This window comes from Cyanistes caeruleus, chromosome Z (assembly GCF_971803275.1).
Source record: "Cyanistes caeruleus chromosome Z, bCyaCae1.hap1.1, whole genome shotgun sequence".
NCBI classification, from domain to species: Eukaryota; Metazoa; Chordata; class Aves; order Passeriformes; family Paridae; genus Cyanistes; species Cyanistes caeruleus.
The window spans coordinates 22,507,639-22,524,922 of record NC_141732.1 but is presented as its reverse complement, the minus strand read 5'-3'; the positions used below and the strand labels follow the sequence as shown (position 1 = coordinate 22,524,922).

At 40.4% G+C, this 17,284-nt stretch overlaps 1 long non-coding RNA gene across 3 annotated transcripts; it reads right to left on the bottom strand.

Annotated features, from left to right (window-relative positions):
- Window positions 1–8,813: 8,813 nt before the first annotated feature.
- On the bottom strand, window positions 8,814–17,230 carry LOC111941268 (uncharacterized). Of its 3 annotated transcripts, none has more exons than XR_015280716.1 (4): window positions 17,026–17,230; window positions 16,139–16,191; window positions 14,447–14,577; window positions 8,814–12,731 (listed from the first exon to the last, which is right to left on the bottom strand). It is a non-coding gene; the product is annotated as an uncharacterized LOC111941268 (long non-coding RNA). The 3 variants fall into 3 exon arrangements; XR_015280717.1 differs by lacking the exon at window positions 17,026–17,230 and having other exon boundaries at window positions 8,814–11,067; window positions 12,448–12,731; window positions 16,139–16,978; XR_015280715.1 differs by lacking the exon at window positions 17,026–17,230 and having other exon boundaries at window positions 16,139–16,977.
- Window positions 17,231–17,284: the final 54 nt, after the last annotated feature.

Genomic DNA, 17,284 nt, shown 5'->3' with positions numbered 1-17,284 from the left:
ATAAGCTGAAATACAGACAAGTGTATTACCCTGCACTGCTTTATTCAGAAAACAGAAGGACAGTGAACCTGTTGAGGGAAATTTATTTTTATTTCTTTTGGTGTATAATTCCACACATTTTGCAGCCTTTAAGTTCTTCACATTTTGTCATGTAGTAAAATTTCATGCTCTGGAGCATCAATCTGCATGTGTGTCTAGATAGAAAGCAAAGTTCTTTTAATTCCATAACTGCCACTATATAAAACATACACACAAATACACAGCATCAGTCACCAATTTCTTGGGTGTTTCCCATCAAGTGTAGGGTTCCACTGAGAGAACTGCTGGACCAATAATGAAATATTTAATGCATTTCTTATTAAATAGAAAACCTTTCATTTAATCCCTATGGTTGCTGCCAGGCTAAAGGACAGCAGCAGCAATAACACACCATCACAGAAAGGTGGATAAAAAGTGTTATAATTTAAAATCGTTTATTCACAGATGTGGAAATGTACCAGGAAAAAAAGACAGCAAAGTAGAGAGAATGAGTGGGAGAGTAGCGACAAAAAAAGAAGACAATGGTCATTCAAAGGGCAGGAGAAGCAGGGGTTGAGGGAAAAGAGCAATTTATTAGCAGCAGACAGCTCTGGGAAGCTCCACTGGGGAACAGAAAGTGTAGCTTCAAGGCATTGCTGTGAAAACCATTGGCTGTGGCGTCAGTTTTGATGTGGTTCTGTCTGTGTCTGCTGCTGTGGCTGCTTGTGCTGCTCACATCACTCCAACAAGCCTGAAGGAGAAGGCAAGCTCCGCAGTAGCGTTGGGTAGGTGTGAAAAAAAACAGTCAACAGAGCCAATGGACTGAGAGGGGAAAGGAAATTTTTGCCTGTGAGGATACGTCAAGCCTGTCCTACTAGTAATTCGTAGTTTAAATCACCAGAACAGCTTAAGCTTCTCCAAGCAGCAATGTGCTGTGCTCTGCTGTGCTGTGCCGTGCAGGGATTTAGAGTGTCTTGATTACACAGGCTTGTGCCAGAAATTGTCAGCATCAGTGAAAATGCGTGATGTTGGATTGGAGGATTTATGCTAGCTCTGTGAGTAAAGCTTTATACAAGAAACTTCACAGCTTTATCATAAAGATTTCTTAAGGAAGAAGGTGAAAAGATAGTGCTCGGTAACTAATTTCAGACACTGCAAACCAAGAGAAAGGAAAACGATACTCAGTGGATGTCAAATATGTTCATATCAGTCAACCAGCTTTTGGGTTTTTTCCCAGTTTCAGAAATATAATTATTATATAAGCAAAATCAACCATTATAAATTAATTCCTCATTCTATTAATCAAAGCAGTGGGACCCAAGGTATGACTTACTAGCAATGTGTAAATGACAGAGACTAAAAGAAGTCAAGTTAATTGAAAAGAGATTAAAACATGAATTGATAGTTTTTCCATGGCTGCAATTTTTTCTTATCACCTTCTATGCTCTTTCTTGATGCACTCATGTGTAAAATAATGCTACCACTTGAATCAGTCTTCCAAACTCTTTTCAAGTTCTAAGGTGCACTCCAACCTTTAATGACAAGCACTTAAACAAAATGTACTGTGCCACTGGATTTACTGTGAACCTCTTAAGAGATTCTTCTGGTCAGCAAACTCACTGAAAAGCTTGACAATCTAGCCATTTTTTTAAGTTGTAGAGGAGCTAATTTAAAATCACTGGAGAAATCAAATGTAGGAAATTAAAGCAGCAAATCAATAGAGGAAAGGTGAACAGAATGAAATGGTCAGTGATTTAACTGATAGCATCTCTGATCATGGATACTTGATGTGAACTTCACCCCCCATTACTGCCAGTACTTCCGTAAGATCACTAGTGGTACAACAGCATTTTAATACACATATTAGGACTAAAAATAATCTTAACATGTTTATTCACATGACTTCATACCTCTGTAGTGAAATAGCTTAATATAACCTACATCTTTAAAGAGATTTCCATGCAACATTATTTCTGATCTGGTCACCTAACAGGATGTAGACAATAACAGAACTGTTATATATATTATATATATAACATATATATAAAATATATATTATAATATAATAATATATAATACATATTATATAGAATATATATTTTATATATTACATAATAATAATATTATAATAATTATATATATTATATATACTATATATATATATAATATATATATTATATATGTAACAGAACTGCCTATATTTTTTTCCTTTGAAAACAGTTAAGAGCCATTTATTTTAGCCATAGCCCTAGTTTCATAGTCTTGAAACTAATTACAAGTTAAATATTTTTTTACTTGAAAAAAAAAAAAACCCAAACATAAAACTAAACAGATAATTTTTGAAGTAGGCTTCAAAAAACCAAGGAAGAAATATCAATGGTACCTATGCCCTTTTTCATTTCATGGTGATGTGGGTGCCCACCTGAGATCACCTCTCCCATTCCCCTGAGGAGCATTTCACACGGCGTTTCTTGCGGCACACTGCTTCCGCCAGCATTCCAAGTGTGACCCATCTACAAAGGTAGACTCCACTCAGTTTGAGGCAGAGCATGTGAAGTTTTTCCTCTCTTCACTCCTGAGCCTCCAGACCTCCTTACTCAGGCTGTAACACACATTGTGTTACCCTTTGCAGGCACCGTCTCAAGTGACTGTGGTTAATCCTAGACTTTTTAAGTACTCCATCCATCACCCAGTGCCAACCCCAGGCCTCCAAAGTCAGCCTTCTGAAGCTCATCGGGATTATCACCCTCTTCGATCTTCTCGGGGAGCTGTTTCTGTGATTCTCGCTCTAATACGTTTCAATATAGACATGTCAGGCTGGCAAAGCCCTAACACTTGATTTGTCTAAGGAAGATAAGCACTGTTTGAGCAGGCATGTGGGGGTCTTTCACACCTATTCTTTCTGAAAATGTTTCGGAGACAAAACACTTGCACGAAGCAGGAGAAATGTGGAACTGCAGCGACTTTGTGAGTGATTTAAAATAGCATGTCATGGGAACTTCTTTTTCCCCAAGTCTGGTAAAAAGAGAGAAAAGTAATTATAAATATGCTGTCCTGTTTTACACAAGACTATATCTCACCCCTGAGATATAGTCGTGAACTGTCAAATCACACACAGCGGATTTCATAAGATACAACTCTCCAATGTATTTAAGGCCTGTGGTTTTGCTTTTGGGTGTGAGGGGGTTTTTTCTGCCTCTGTCTACTGACTCCCATAAAAAAATAACCTTATTTTTTTTTCTTCTTTGCAGAAAACAACTCTCTTCATTTTCAAATAATGTAAGAGGAATACACATTTTCATACTGTTTTTGTGCTTGACTTTTTCAACTTCTCAGCCCTGAGACAGGCACATGAAAAGATCTCCATGATGCTATCTCAACCTACTCCCATTTAACAACCTGAGTGAAATCCTTCCCCATTGAACTTAATGGTATTGTAAGGTAAATTGTTATGGCATTGGACTCCTTACCTATTTGAAGGGACAGCCTAGAGTAATCTATCAACGTATGTTACACTCTGAATCTAATGGATGAAAACTATTTAAGAACTTCAGCGTCTCTGATTTTCTGCTTGCTGCTGCAACTCTATTTAATTTAAATTCTGCAGTATGTATTTTATAGATGCCATACAATGCCAACTGAAGGTTACCACAATAAAGCAGGAAAAAAGATGAGGACTACAAAGACATTGGCAGCGTATTTTAATTCAGCTGAAAAAAAGTGACTTCTGCTTTTATCATCCTTTGTATTTGGCAAAGGTTAGAGTTTATCTGTTCCACAGGCTGCCAGAATGCTGAGTAGATCCTGCCATTGTCTCAGCGAACACTGAATTGCATATTAATTGAAGATCTAAGGCTCTACATCAAACAATAGAAGTGTAACCAAACATTGCAGACCTGGGAGAGGAATGCCTCTAGAGCTAGATGGGAATGTTTGATTTAACAAGGCCCTTTAAATGTTTCCTTCAGAAACATTGCTAAATCCTTTGAAACTTTGACAGTGTTTTGCTACTAGCTGCAGCTAAAAATTATTTTCTGGAGATCAGTCCAGCATGCTTACTTTGTGGTCATATCCAAATGGCAGGAGCTAGGAACAGCCCCAGCATGCCAGCTCCTAGGGCTGCTTGAAACAGCACATCATGCAGATTAAACTCCTCACCCTCTGTGAGGCCTATTGACCGACCATTCACACAGGTGTGTTCTTACTGCTCCCTGATGAAAGGACAAATGAGATGATGCCATGAGAAGAGCTGCCTCTCATCCTTCTGGGAGGTGTATGAGTGTTGAGAGGGCAGAAATCATCTGCCAAGGGGGAGACTTAGATTAGCCAAGTGACACTTGTGCACTGCTTGAATAAACAGGTGAATTCAGTCACACTGTAATGCATTAAGGATTTCTATTAGAAAAAAAGAACACATCTCCTGGATGTATGATAATATTTGTACATATATAAAATAGAAGGAGGCAGACAGAAGTGAGCATTTCTCCAAGAGACGCTAATAATGTAACGTGTATCACTAAAAGTGGAAAAAAGGAATAACGCCAAGGAATTTAATGGATTCAAATCCGTATAAAAATTGGCCTCATAATGATTACAAAATATTTGAGTTTCAGAAATTGATCAAAGCTGTTTTATGGAAACCTGCATTGAGTCTGGGCCCAGCTTTGCAATTCAGTCCTTCTTTTATAGTGCTCCTGATCTGAATGACAGAATTCCTGAACTTTTATTTCTTTGTGCGACCCCTCTCAAGTGTGATTTGTTCGCTCAAAAGAAAACATTGTGACTTAAATCCCCATTTAAACAGGACAGATATAACTGGCAATAGTCAGTATCACCATGGCGCTACTTAAGTCCCTGGTTTTAGAAGAAGAGTCATAAATAGAGGCTACAATGTGGATATGGTATCTTAATTACCTGCTAGATACCAGCACTCCTTTCAGGATTTGACTCCACCTAACTGTCCTCTGTGTACTCTGTGCCATTTACACAAGATATTTTGCTGAACAAATCCCTACCCATCATTTTTCCTCAATATATTTGCAATGCAAAAGAAAAACAGTGCATAGATGTAGAAGATTTGCAAGTATAAGTGATTAAAGATAACACACATAGTTTTAATGAACACTCTTTTAATAGAGAATGGATGATAATCTTCAGCAAGCAATGGTGTAATTTTAGATATGGTCCAGAAGTTCAGGAATCAGACATTTGAGTAGGAAGTAGCTTAAAGCACTACGTATCTGCCATAATTTTAGACTCTGAAAGCTGTAAACTGCAGCCAGGAAAATTTGCATCCCAGGGTTGGATATCATCCAGAGAAGATCGTCAGGCTACAACAACTTCTTAGAGACTTACCATAGCAACTTCCATCTTTACCTCATCCATACAGGCAACTCTTTCCTTCTGCCGAAACTTTGAGGATGCACTTATAGATATTTCCAGGAAATACATAGGGTACTTGACCCTTAGGACTGCAAAGCATCGATGAACTAAAACATCTTAGGGCTCTATAACCGTATTTAGCAAACAGACTGTAAGTGACAGAGGTTTATTGAATTTTTATTTCTTTTCTTGTGGGCCTATAACTGATGTGTTACAGTGACTGTCCTGCAGGTACTGAAGACGAAAGAGAGGTCATGAGTTTGACTAGTCATTTGTGACCAAGTGTCTCCTCTAAACACACAAAAAAAACTGTGATTCTAAGACATAGCAATAACAATGGGGGAAAAAAATAGTGATTTTTTTTAAAAAAATTGTGAGATATGGGAGGTAACTTCAATGAGCTAAGACCCACTCTGTATAAAACCTATACACCTTTCTCCTATCACTATAGCAAGATGATTTTGACTGCTGTCTATATTTCATCAAATTCTTCCAAATGCTGGTTAACTTCATAGTTACTATTTACAGACGCTAGCATTAGACACGCTATCTGTTCTAAATAAATTACACTCAGTGCTGTTGTTGAAATGTGTCGTTTCATAAACAATGAAGTGCGTGCAAGAACATCATCTCTCTACAAAAAAAGTTACAATGTAAAACTTGAATTCCTGAGATAGAAGATACCACAGGTGATTTAGCCACATGTTCAGAGGTGACTAACAAGCCCCATCCTGATTCAAGATCAAACAATAAAAGCATATTTCCCAAGTAATTCTTCCAAGACAAATTACAACCTCAAAGGCAAGAGTAGCACCATTCACAAAATAAGTCACCTACAAGAGCTGTCAGGTGGAAGAAAACATAACAACCAAGAAGCATGGCAAAATGGAAAATCATTTTTTCAGAGGGCAATATATACACTGGAAAGTCAATTGCAACATACATGAAAATCTTTTACAAAATTTCACCTACATATTGCCACACAAAATGCAGGTAATAAGCAAAATACTGTATTTAGTCTCCACTGTATTATTTTATTCCCTTGTTCACCCCTACACTAATTCAGTCATGGTACTCCAGTCACATAACTTAAATGCCATTAATTGTGTAATGGAACCCTCTCTTCCACTCTTCCAAAAAAAGTGAATTTTTTTAGTCAGTTTGGGATAATGGTTACATAGAAGTACCACTTGCACCAATCTGCAGCCAATATATTACCGCTTCTTCAGAAATTGTTGTCTTCCTCCTGTTAATTTGCTTGCAAATCATATTAAAAGTGCCTCCCATTCTTGTGTACACTCACAAAGTATAGATAGGGCTTTTCAAAGAAGTGGCCACCCTTACTAATTACCTGTGCAGTTCCACAAGCTAAGCTAATAAAGCTAATTGAGTTAGCCTTAAACACTGTAAACTCATCTATAGAAGGGATCGGTCTACTGAATTAAATATCTGGTAAGTTTTGCCTGTTTTCTAGCAACTGATGGACATAATAAATACAGCAGTCACAGATTTTTCGTTTATTGTCAGTTGTCATATGGTACTTTTTTCAGTGCTTCCCTATCAAACTTCATCAAGTGAACAGAGGGCATTTCCTATCGCGCGTGGTCATATTGCTGCATTTTAGGTTTGTAACAGAAACTCTTCTTTGGCAGCGCGGTACATGCTGTTTTCCCATCCTGCATTTAGAAGGCTGAGAATTTGGGTCTATTGGTTAAAATATAGATATGCACATCCAGAACTCACCCAGATTTTTATTTGATTTTTTTTTTTTTTTTCCAGCTATATATGCAGCACTGGAATACCCAGCGTGCTTGTTTCATTATATTTCCTCCCAAAGAGGAGCTCTAAAGAGACATTTCTTTGGCTGCTGAATGCCCTGTATTTTCTCTCTTCACTAATCATGCATACTGTGCAATGTAGAGTTTGAACTGCTAAGCATAGTGTGATTCACTTTCTTATGTGGAAAAAAAAAAAGCAGGACTGTTGCACTTCACATCAAAATCAATGAGTTTGTAACTGCTGGGACTTTTAATGATTGATGAGAGCTTTGGCATAGTTTCTATTTGGAAAAGAGGGCTTTGAACTGGTGGATGAAATACCAAGAGGAGAGACTTACATAATGGGCCCATCTCCCCTAATCTCCTCACCAAAGAATACACAAGGAAGAAAAACAAGGAGTCCCTTGTAACTCTTGCAGTGACAAGCATCGCATTTAATGTATTCAGTTACTTATTAGTAGGCCAATATAAATCTAGCACAACAGTGTGCAAAGTCAGCAGGGGGTCTGAATCCTGATGTTATTTTTCCCACCACTGAATAAATGATCCCAACCACCAGCTTCAGAAGCTCATCCTCATTAGTATGTATGAAATGAGCGGAATAAGCACTGAGAGATTTATATTGTTCTGTATTCAATTTAATTAATAAGAGACGGTGCTGATTTCTGGAGGAAAGAAAGAGGCAGTGTCCATAGATTACTGTTCACCTTTCATTGTTCTTCATGATAAAAATCTATCGCAGCATGGCAGCCTTAAAAAGTAAACTCATCATTTTCTAATCCTACTGACATTCATTAGCCAGACCTCTTAGCAACAGGCATATTATAATCTGCCACCATCACTAAGGTCACTGTAGAGTTCTCATTACAAGCCCTCTATTTAGAAGATTTTACAACTCTGATGGAAAATTTAAGGATAACCAAGGGGTACTTTTTGCTGTAGTCTTGTCCACTTTTAAATTCTGGACAGGCCCAAACAAAAAAGAACCATATAAATGTCAAACAAAACAGAACAAAACCAACCAAACAAAAAAAACCCCTAAATAAATAAACAAAACCCACAGCTACCTGTTGGTGTCAGACACTGGCCTGACAGCAATTAGTACAGGTAAAGTTACTGTGAAAACAGTTCCCAAGAGGCATGAATGATAAGTTCATTTAATTAGCATGAAGTAGATTGTGGGAAAAGGTGGGGTTTTTATGTCTTATCTGACACATACAAAGACAATAGCAAAATCAGGATTTGAGCTTAAGAATTGCTGTCTCACTACACTGAAGTCAGCTACAGTTTGGCTACTGATTCAAGTGAGACCAAGACTTGAACCAAACTTTACAGCTTAATGCCTGGGGGTCTTTTCTTATTCTATTTTACACTTATGGTCTTCCCAGTTTTCTGCTTTCACAGAGTTAGGAGTCATGGTTATTAACTAGTTAATGTTACCAATTTTGTCTTTTGAGTGATGCTCAGGTCCCAAGAAAGTCAGTGACAAAACTCCCAAAGATTTCTCTAAGTCCACTTCTTTTCCCCAAGAACTTCAACCCACATCAAACACAGCATGTTTATAAATATACTTTGATTTTTATTTAACTGAACACCAACTAAAAAATTTCAATTGAACACAGGCCCAAGCAAAAATACTCTAACATCATGTTTTATTTGTGTCTTTGACATAGTGTATAAGTAGATATTAAAATGCACACATGTTTTCTGCTGATTTTCTGTGAACAGTAATGCTTATTCCACACCGGGCTGAAAGTACTATCCAAAAAACATCCACAGGAAGTTCTTGCCAAAAGTGAGGGACAATGTTGAGGACAGACCAAATAAAGAGTTAGTCACCAAGAATTTTGCTATAAATAATACCCTGGGCAATAACATGTTAATTTGTTTTTCAGCTAGTGGGAGTTTCACTACTGATGGCACATAAATGAGGATGCCTGTGGTTTATTGCATGCAAACTGATGTTTTCCTCCACATTTCTTTTTCTTTATACATAGTCCTGCATTTCTCCAACTATGAGGTATTCTTCATCTACTAAACTTCCACACATGCACTGGTAAGTACACTCTAAAAGACTGGTAAAAAGTTTGGTATGGTGGTTTTCAGAAAGGATAGTGTTTTGAGTCAGAAATCAAATATGCATCTTCAAACAGTGGAAACCTCTTTTCACGGTGAGTTAAACAGAATTCTCCCAGCAGTCAGTTTCTGCATGGTCTCTTGTCCATTATGTTGAAACAGTGACTAATCTTCCAAATGGCTTTCTCACTCACTTCCTCTCAATTTTGTTGCAGTAATATCAGGGCAGCAGAGTGACTAAAACTCGGTTAGGCAGGACTGGAATGTCCAGACTGTGATTTACCTGGAAGAGTCACAGTTGGGAGCAGCAGATAGGTAATGATTGCCAGGAATGAGCAAATACAGGAAGTCTCTGCTCTCCTCCCCTTGTTCCCTGTTAATAGTGCAGGCTTAGCATTAGCAAATGCTTTTCAGCTCTAACAATCACCAGGAAACTCCAGATTACCACAACCCTAGAAAGAGGGAGGAAGGGAGGGGTTGCATCTCTCATGATCCTCATCAGATGGGACAGAGGCTATCACATCTGCGTACAGTAAGAAACATCTAACTCCTCACCTACCTGCACGAGTTTCAGTGCAACTTCTTACTGACTCAAACCCTTTTGAATACAAGTACCATTGGCAGAGTACAGATAATTATCTGGAAAAATGTAGACTACCAAATATGTCTCCAGAATTCTTTATTATTACTTTCCTCCATCCAACATAATACAGGAAAAAGCCAAAAGAGAGGCCTTCTACACCAGTTAATGGAACTAGACCTAGAAACACCATCTGATCAATTTTCTGCTTAGAAAAAGGGATTACAGACAAGCAGACAAAGGAAAATATGCATTTCTGCTCTTTTTCCTTTATAGTATCTTTGCTAGACAGCATTCTCAGAAATCACCCAGGAGACCACATCAACTCTCCACTGTAACCCATAAAAAACACACTACTCTACAAACTTGTGACTCATACCATGTTTTCCATTTGACTCAAATAAATTTCTGCTCTTCTCTGTGAAGGACCAGGGACATTAAGTCAGCCTTGGTGAGGAAAGGTGCACAGGGAGGATGTGAGAGATGTTTCCTTTCACCTGCTGATTTCACCTTGCTAACAGCTTTGAGCCAAGAAGAGACAAACTCCATCCAGCCCACCCACCAGATGTGATGACTGTCAAGCTGCTGCCTTTCTAGACTGATCCCGTGTCCCGGAGCACTGTTATTTCCTGGCTATCCTGTGTCACTTTTTCCACACAGAATTTGGTCCAAGTAACTCATCAGGCTGTGTTAGGAGGTGGCTGACACTGATGGAAACTGCTTTGCCAAAAGCAGGACAGTTTCTTCCCAAAGACTGTGTCATGTCCTTCAACACATTTTCAGCCATTCTTGTGTATCTTAGCAGGCTATAATATGCTTGACATCAATTCCTCCTTTAGTATGTAAAAATATTCATATTATTTAAAAGCAAGTGGAAACCTAGAGCTACTCATTCTCTCATTTCTTCTTGTTTTAATTCAGTAATCTTCAAGCACTGAAGGATAAAACCTGACTAAAAAGATAATTTTCAATCAGCTGCTCAATGGTCAAGATCAAACCAATCCCATTCTTCTTTCATTGCTTTATTTTATCTCAATAATTTTTTGCTGCACATAGAGATTATTTGCTTTCCATTCTCTTTGATACTCTTCCTATGCATCTCCTTCCCCCACCACTCCTCTCTGGTTTCCTTCCTTCTTGCTTGCAGCACAATCACAAATCTTCTCAGCTGGAGCTATCATCCAGACCCTTCCATTTTATCCTGGCTCCTCTTTTCCCCTCTGTCCTTCTCCACTGTCAACAATTTGAGGGTTAAAAAAAACAAAAGCCAGCTGGATAAGAGTTAATGTTATGAAGTGTGTGTGTGTGTGTGTGTGTGTGTGTGTGTGTGTGTTGGGTAGGAGGATGGAATAAAGCCACTTTATTTCCAATACTGAAACCATTAACAGTTTCTATTTGGTAATATTGTATTGCCTAGCAATTCCATTTACTGAGTGTTCTTTTAAGGGCTCAGTTCTGCTGAAGGGACACTGAAAGTAATGATTTTGATTTATTAAACTAACTACTTCTTTTTATTCAGAATTGGGTTTGCTCTTAGTTTGGTGCTGTAATTTTGCATAAAACATTTTTATTATACTATTTACTTGTTTCAGTGATGTCTTTTCAATTATGATGATTTTACACTTAGTTACCCATATAGAAATGTTCATTTTTTTGGGGGGAAGCCACTGCAATGTTTCACCTTGAACCCATTTGCCTACTGCAAGAACTTAGGCAAAGCTAAAAATAAATGTCTTTCTTCACTGTTTTCCTTAAGTTCTTGATCAAGCCTTATTTTAAGGACTCCTGATGAGAACTGATTTACCAAAAGTAAACTATGAATTTAATATAACTGTTCAATCAAAATATATTCCACAAGTTTTCAGAGAGTCTTTCAAAGAGACACTACTTAATTTACTCTCAAGACAACTCAATAGTTACCATCAAACCTTAATCATACAGAGAGAAACAACTGCTGAGAGAAATATTTTATTCTGTTCAGTTCCTCACTGTATTCAAAAAGGGTGCAACACCTAAGAACAATGTTGGAATAGCTGGTGGTGTGGATCTTCTGAAAGAGTGAACTAAAACCATAGAGCACGGTACTTGAAATTAAATCACTGTCAAGTAACTGAGGAGCATGCTGTCCTCTCCCATAACAAAACTGAGGAGAAAGAAACCTTGAAAACTCTCTTCAGATGCTCTCTCTATAGTTTCTGATTAATTTTCCTCTCAGAGACTCTAACTACAAGAGACTAATGTGAGATCATCAATATCCAATGTGTGAAGAAATTAAGTTTCCCTTTATGGAAAATCCAATAGAGTTCAATAGCAAATAATTTTTCTAGTGACTTGAACTTAAGTGCCTATGGAATACAACAGATCAGTTATAATCCTGTTGTGGAGCTCTCCAGGCTAGTTAAAAATTACCATAAAATCCCTTCCTAGTGAAATTTTACAAAACATATCTTAAGCAGGTGAAATAGTTACGGATGCACTACCATTAATAAGATTATGTTAAACAGGAGGATTTGGCCCATGTGTGTTTAGAGTAATTTGATAATGAATCACTGCAAATTTCTGTTGGTTTTAACAACTGTTAAATTCTACATCACTTTCCCATATTGATCTTACATGCTCTGTTGTTTTCTCTGTTTCTTTAATGGGGAGCCGCTCCCTTCACCATATGGTCCAGCCGCTATCCAGTTTTCTCTGCTTATTTCACCATCATGTAACACTCCTCTTCTGGGAGCTAGATGACACAGTGACATGCGAATGTTGCTCACAGTGCAACATGAATTTCTGCTGATTTTTCTGGCACAGTACAGTGGGAGCTGACCAGGGTGGCCTCCCGCATAAAACATCTGCTCTGCAGCCTTGTTTGCCATCCAAAATCCTCCATAGTTGTAAAGACCAACCTGCACAGAATTGGCACAGAGACACTCTGGGTTCCCAGCAGAGGCAAAACCTTCGCTGCTATTTCCAGTGAGTATTACAAAATACTTTGCTGAACTTTAAATACTCTGGGTGCTCCTTGTTGAGCATATCCCATGTCAACCTATAGTCATCTGAGTATCCACTTTGAAGATGTTTGAAGAAAGTGATTAAGAAAAGCAAATCCATATATGCCATCCAGCAGCCTCAAAGTGTGGCACTTCTGGTAAGGTCCTTATTTACTTACTTTGCAAGGATTCGCCAACCATTAAAAATCATGTTCATAGAGGAAATTCATTATTCTTAATTTCATTTTACATATTCAGCAAGAGCCGTAAAATGTCTAGCATTCATACCTTTAAACTAGGAGCCTGACTCTGCACGAGTTAATTGGGCAAAAGACCTATTGCCACTTTACACTAAGAGGCTGAGAATTGGGTCTGTGCTGATTTTTCTAAGTCTTGTTTCTTTTAGCTGCACTAAGTACAGCTACAAGCTGAAGAAAACCTCCTCACTTTCAAACCCCCACCACATTTTCAGAGTACAGCCAAGTTTGATGAATTTCCCTGAAGTGGTTAAAAGAAAGATCTTATTTTTCTCTGTGTAGGAGTAATTACTTTGCCAGGCATTCAATAATCTTGTCTTGACACAAATCATATTTGCAGTTTGATGAGATTTTGTAGGAGAATAGATTGTGAGGAATTAGGAATGGGGCTGTGGCCGAGCCTCATCCCTAATAGGGTGCAGCTGTGCAAGACAGGTACCGTCACTGACGGAAAAGAATCATGGAATGCTGATTTGTATTGACCAATCACAAAAGAGTAAAATGACACACGGGTGTTATGCATGTGAGAAACAGGGTATAGAAGGTTGTACAGGGAATAATAAAGTGCTGATTCTTGAAACTATTCTTAGTGTCAGTCATGTGTCCTCCATCAAGATTTCAGTATTGCTATAAGATTAAAGAAGTCAACAATTTATCTCAAGATGTGCCTGCACTCATCATTTTGTTTTTATTTGCAGTGAAATGTACCTCCACGGGTAAAAGCATCTCAACTGATGCCCAAGCAGGAGAAGAGAAAAAGGAGTACAAGCCCTCCTAAGATTACAGCCTTTAAGAGCCTCATGGACATCAAAACTATTTTATACCTTCCTTGGGGCAAAACCCCCTAGTATTTCCCAGACAGCTTTCAAAGTCCTCAGCTGTGCCATTTGTATTGTTTCTTGACATGGTAAAACGCTGCTGCATTTTGAGCTTTTGAAAGAGTGGCAAGAAGAACTGAATCTAACAGTTAACTGGAATTGGGGAATGTTGCATGTATTGTGTACGTGTTGAATGCTCTGGTGTAGGAAGGTAATGAATGGGGAGGAGCTTATCAAGGTGCCATTGCACTCCTGCAATTTATCCCAGCTCCTGAGAGCTGTATCTAACAGGATGCTGTTCATACAATCACATGGCTCTGGGAAGATAGTACAGTAGAAAATATATATTATACAATGTGGGGCACAGCACACAAATTAGCACTGAACTTTGTACATCCCAACCGAAAGAGGCAGCTGCTGCCACAGAAGGACATACAAATGCCCTTCCCCCATACAGGCCAGGTGTCTCACAAATATATTTCACATGGGATTAGGAAGGAGGAGTACAGGTAACATTTTCACTCAAACAAAGGTAAAATTTTTGGTAAGTACCTACTTTGGAAGGAGTTGGAGAAGTTCTCTATAGCCTGTGTAAATTTTTCAGATCAGGATTTTAAAATGCACAGCTCCATGGAGACCTCACCAAGAATTCCTGATTGGAAAACCCATCGCTCTCTACTGCTGCAGCTGCCAAAAAGACAGTGAAAAAAAATATGTCTTTTCCCATCAATAAGGATAATAATTCCCTTCCCCAAGCCCACAATTGTGTGAGTAGCCCACAGTTGTTAACTAGTCTAGGCAAAACAAGTAAGATTGTGTCTGTTTTCAGAAAGTCTGACAGCATGAAGAATTGAGATTGACTTTAAAGTTCCACAAAAATAGACTAAAAAGCTTGGTGGGAGAGAAAAGATCAGGAGAACAGTTCATTGGATTGAGTACTGAGTGAGAAAGGGAACAGGGAGTCAGGTAAAAATGAGGGTGGGTTTTCAAGCCATGAAGACACTTCGGAGTTTGTAAAGCAAAACAAGAGGTAATGAAGGAAAGAAGAGCTGGGTGTTATTTTGGCAGAGGGCTAAATGAAAAAGGGCTACAGTGCATGAGTTAAATTAAGTTAGGCAGCAAAGGATTGGAAATTAAAGATGGGGGAAAAATGATGAATGAAAAATATTTTTGTAAAAACACAGAATATGAAACTTCTAGTAACTGATGCTTTAGTGTTGCTTCTTCCAGACCTTTCATTGTATAAAAATCTGGTCTGTATTTTTCAAAAGCCTAAATATAGGAGGGGAAAATATTCACTGTCAGAGAGCCTTTTTTGATTAACTAAGAAATGCAATGGTAAAATAAACCATTCAGTATTGCAGAAATATTTGTGAATTATCTGAAGCACAGAGTAAAGACCAAATCTGTATCTGCTCCCAGTTCAAACCCACAACAAAGTTGATGGCAGTTTTGAACACCTCAAAATGTATGCAGTGATTGAACATAATATAATGATCAAATGTCAGCCTTAGCTACTGTGAAATGGGTATTCCCCACAAGTCCTGACTATGGTCAGTCTATGCTCTCATTTTCTTAGAGTGGAAGAAGTACCATGATGTGTTCAAGGGCCTCTTTGTGAAAATGGGGTAAGGGGTCTTGGCAAATCAAGGTACATTCATCTGGTTTACCCTCCTGACACATGCTTGAGTACCCAGAAATTATTTGTACCAGTTGAGTTTCTCTAATTGCTTTCAGATCTAGGAGAAGCTTGTTTCACTAAAATTTATCTGTCTCTAGCAATTACTCTGGTTCAGAACTCACTTCTGTTTTAGATTTTGAGGGGAAGAAATAAAGAAGGAAAATATATATTAGGTCTTGGTTCCTTTGGTCATAAAATTACCCTAAGTATACATTCAGTTTAAGCTGTCGGAAAGGAAAGAAGAAACATTTTCTTGATACAGATGAATGTTTTCCCTTGTAATCTAACAACTAGAAATTGAATGGATGTGTGGTTAATTTTAGAACCCAAATCAAATACAGAACCAAAACCAGTGTCTTAGAGTCCTTTCATTATCTGAAAATAAAAGGCAGAAAAAAACCAGCTGTCATAAATAAGTAATTATTTTAATTTTAATGCCACGCTTCTTGACCTGACAGCAATTCTAGTCGCACTCTGTCCTTTCACTTATCTGGTTAGGGAAAAAAAAGAGTATAAATCATGTTAAAGCAATTGCTCATGTAAATTAATCCCCTGGAAACAAGATACCTTCGCGCTGAAACAACTAGAGGCTCTCATTGCAGCCTTAACTCCGGTGAGATCTAGAGGATGGAAATCACTGTTAAAACTCATGAGGAATCGCATGCCGCCGTCGAAGAAACGAGCACACGGATCTCCACCTCACCGACTTTGAACTATTTCTCAGGGTTTACAGTGCAGCCCGCTCCCGCAGTCTGTCCGTCCCAGCCCCGATGCTCTGAGAGGTCAGCGGGGCGCGGGAGAAGTGGGGGCCGGGCAGAGCGGGAAGAACGAGGGCGCGGAGGGCCAGATTCAGGGGCCAGCGGCTCGGACCCCCGGCGGGACGTCGGCGGGCAGGAGCTGAGCGCCCCGGCGGGGTCTGCCGGAGCAGCGGAGCCTCCGCGCCTCCCGCCGGGGGGACGCAGTCAGTCCCGAGAGCCCGGCGGGTGAGGAGCGCTGCCCGGCGCGGCCCCCGCACCGCCCGGCCGCCGGGCCGGGGGGATTACTGCCGGCGGCAGCGGCGGGGGGCCTAGGCGCGGGGACGAGGAGAGGGGGGATTAATGTATTAGCGTCGCTTGCTCCTGCTCCCGGCTGGATCGGATCCGAGACAGGGATTAGCGCAGCCAGCGACCACCGAGGCGGGACTGAGACGGAGGGAAGAGGCGACAAGCGGACGGCCAGCCGTCAGCTGCGGCCCCCGTCCCCGCTCCCCGCCAACCGGGGATGCGCCCAAGGGAGTACGGCCCGCCCCGGCCCCGTGCGCGGGGCTTCGCTGCCGCTCCGGATCCCGCGGAGAAGCGGCGAGTCCTTCGGGCGCCTGCAGCCGGCTGCCCCCGTCCCGCACTGTGCTCCCGCCGCTGCCGCGGGCGTCCCCCCGCCCCTCGCCGCCTCTCCGCGCACCGCCAGCGCGCAACGACCGTGATGGCTGGAGGCGGCGACAGCTCGGAGGCGACGGGCGAGGGCCGGGGCCGGCGAGTCCCCTCCACAGACACCTGCTCGATGGTGTCGCTGGCAGCAGCGCCGCCGACAGCCAGCGCCGCCGACAGCCAGCCCCCGAGCGAGGCGCAGCCGCCCCCCACCGCCCCGCCGAGGGTCCCTCACGCCTCGCCCCGCCCCGGGCCCGCCCCCCGCGGGCGGGGCGGGGCGGCTGCGCGCGTGCCCCGCCCGTGGCGGCGG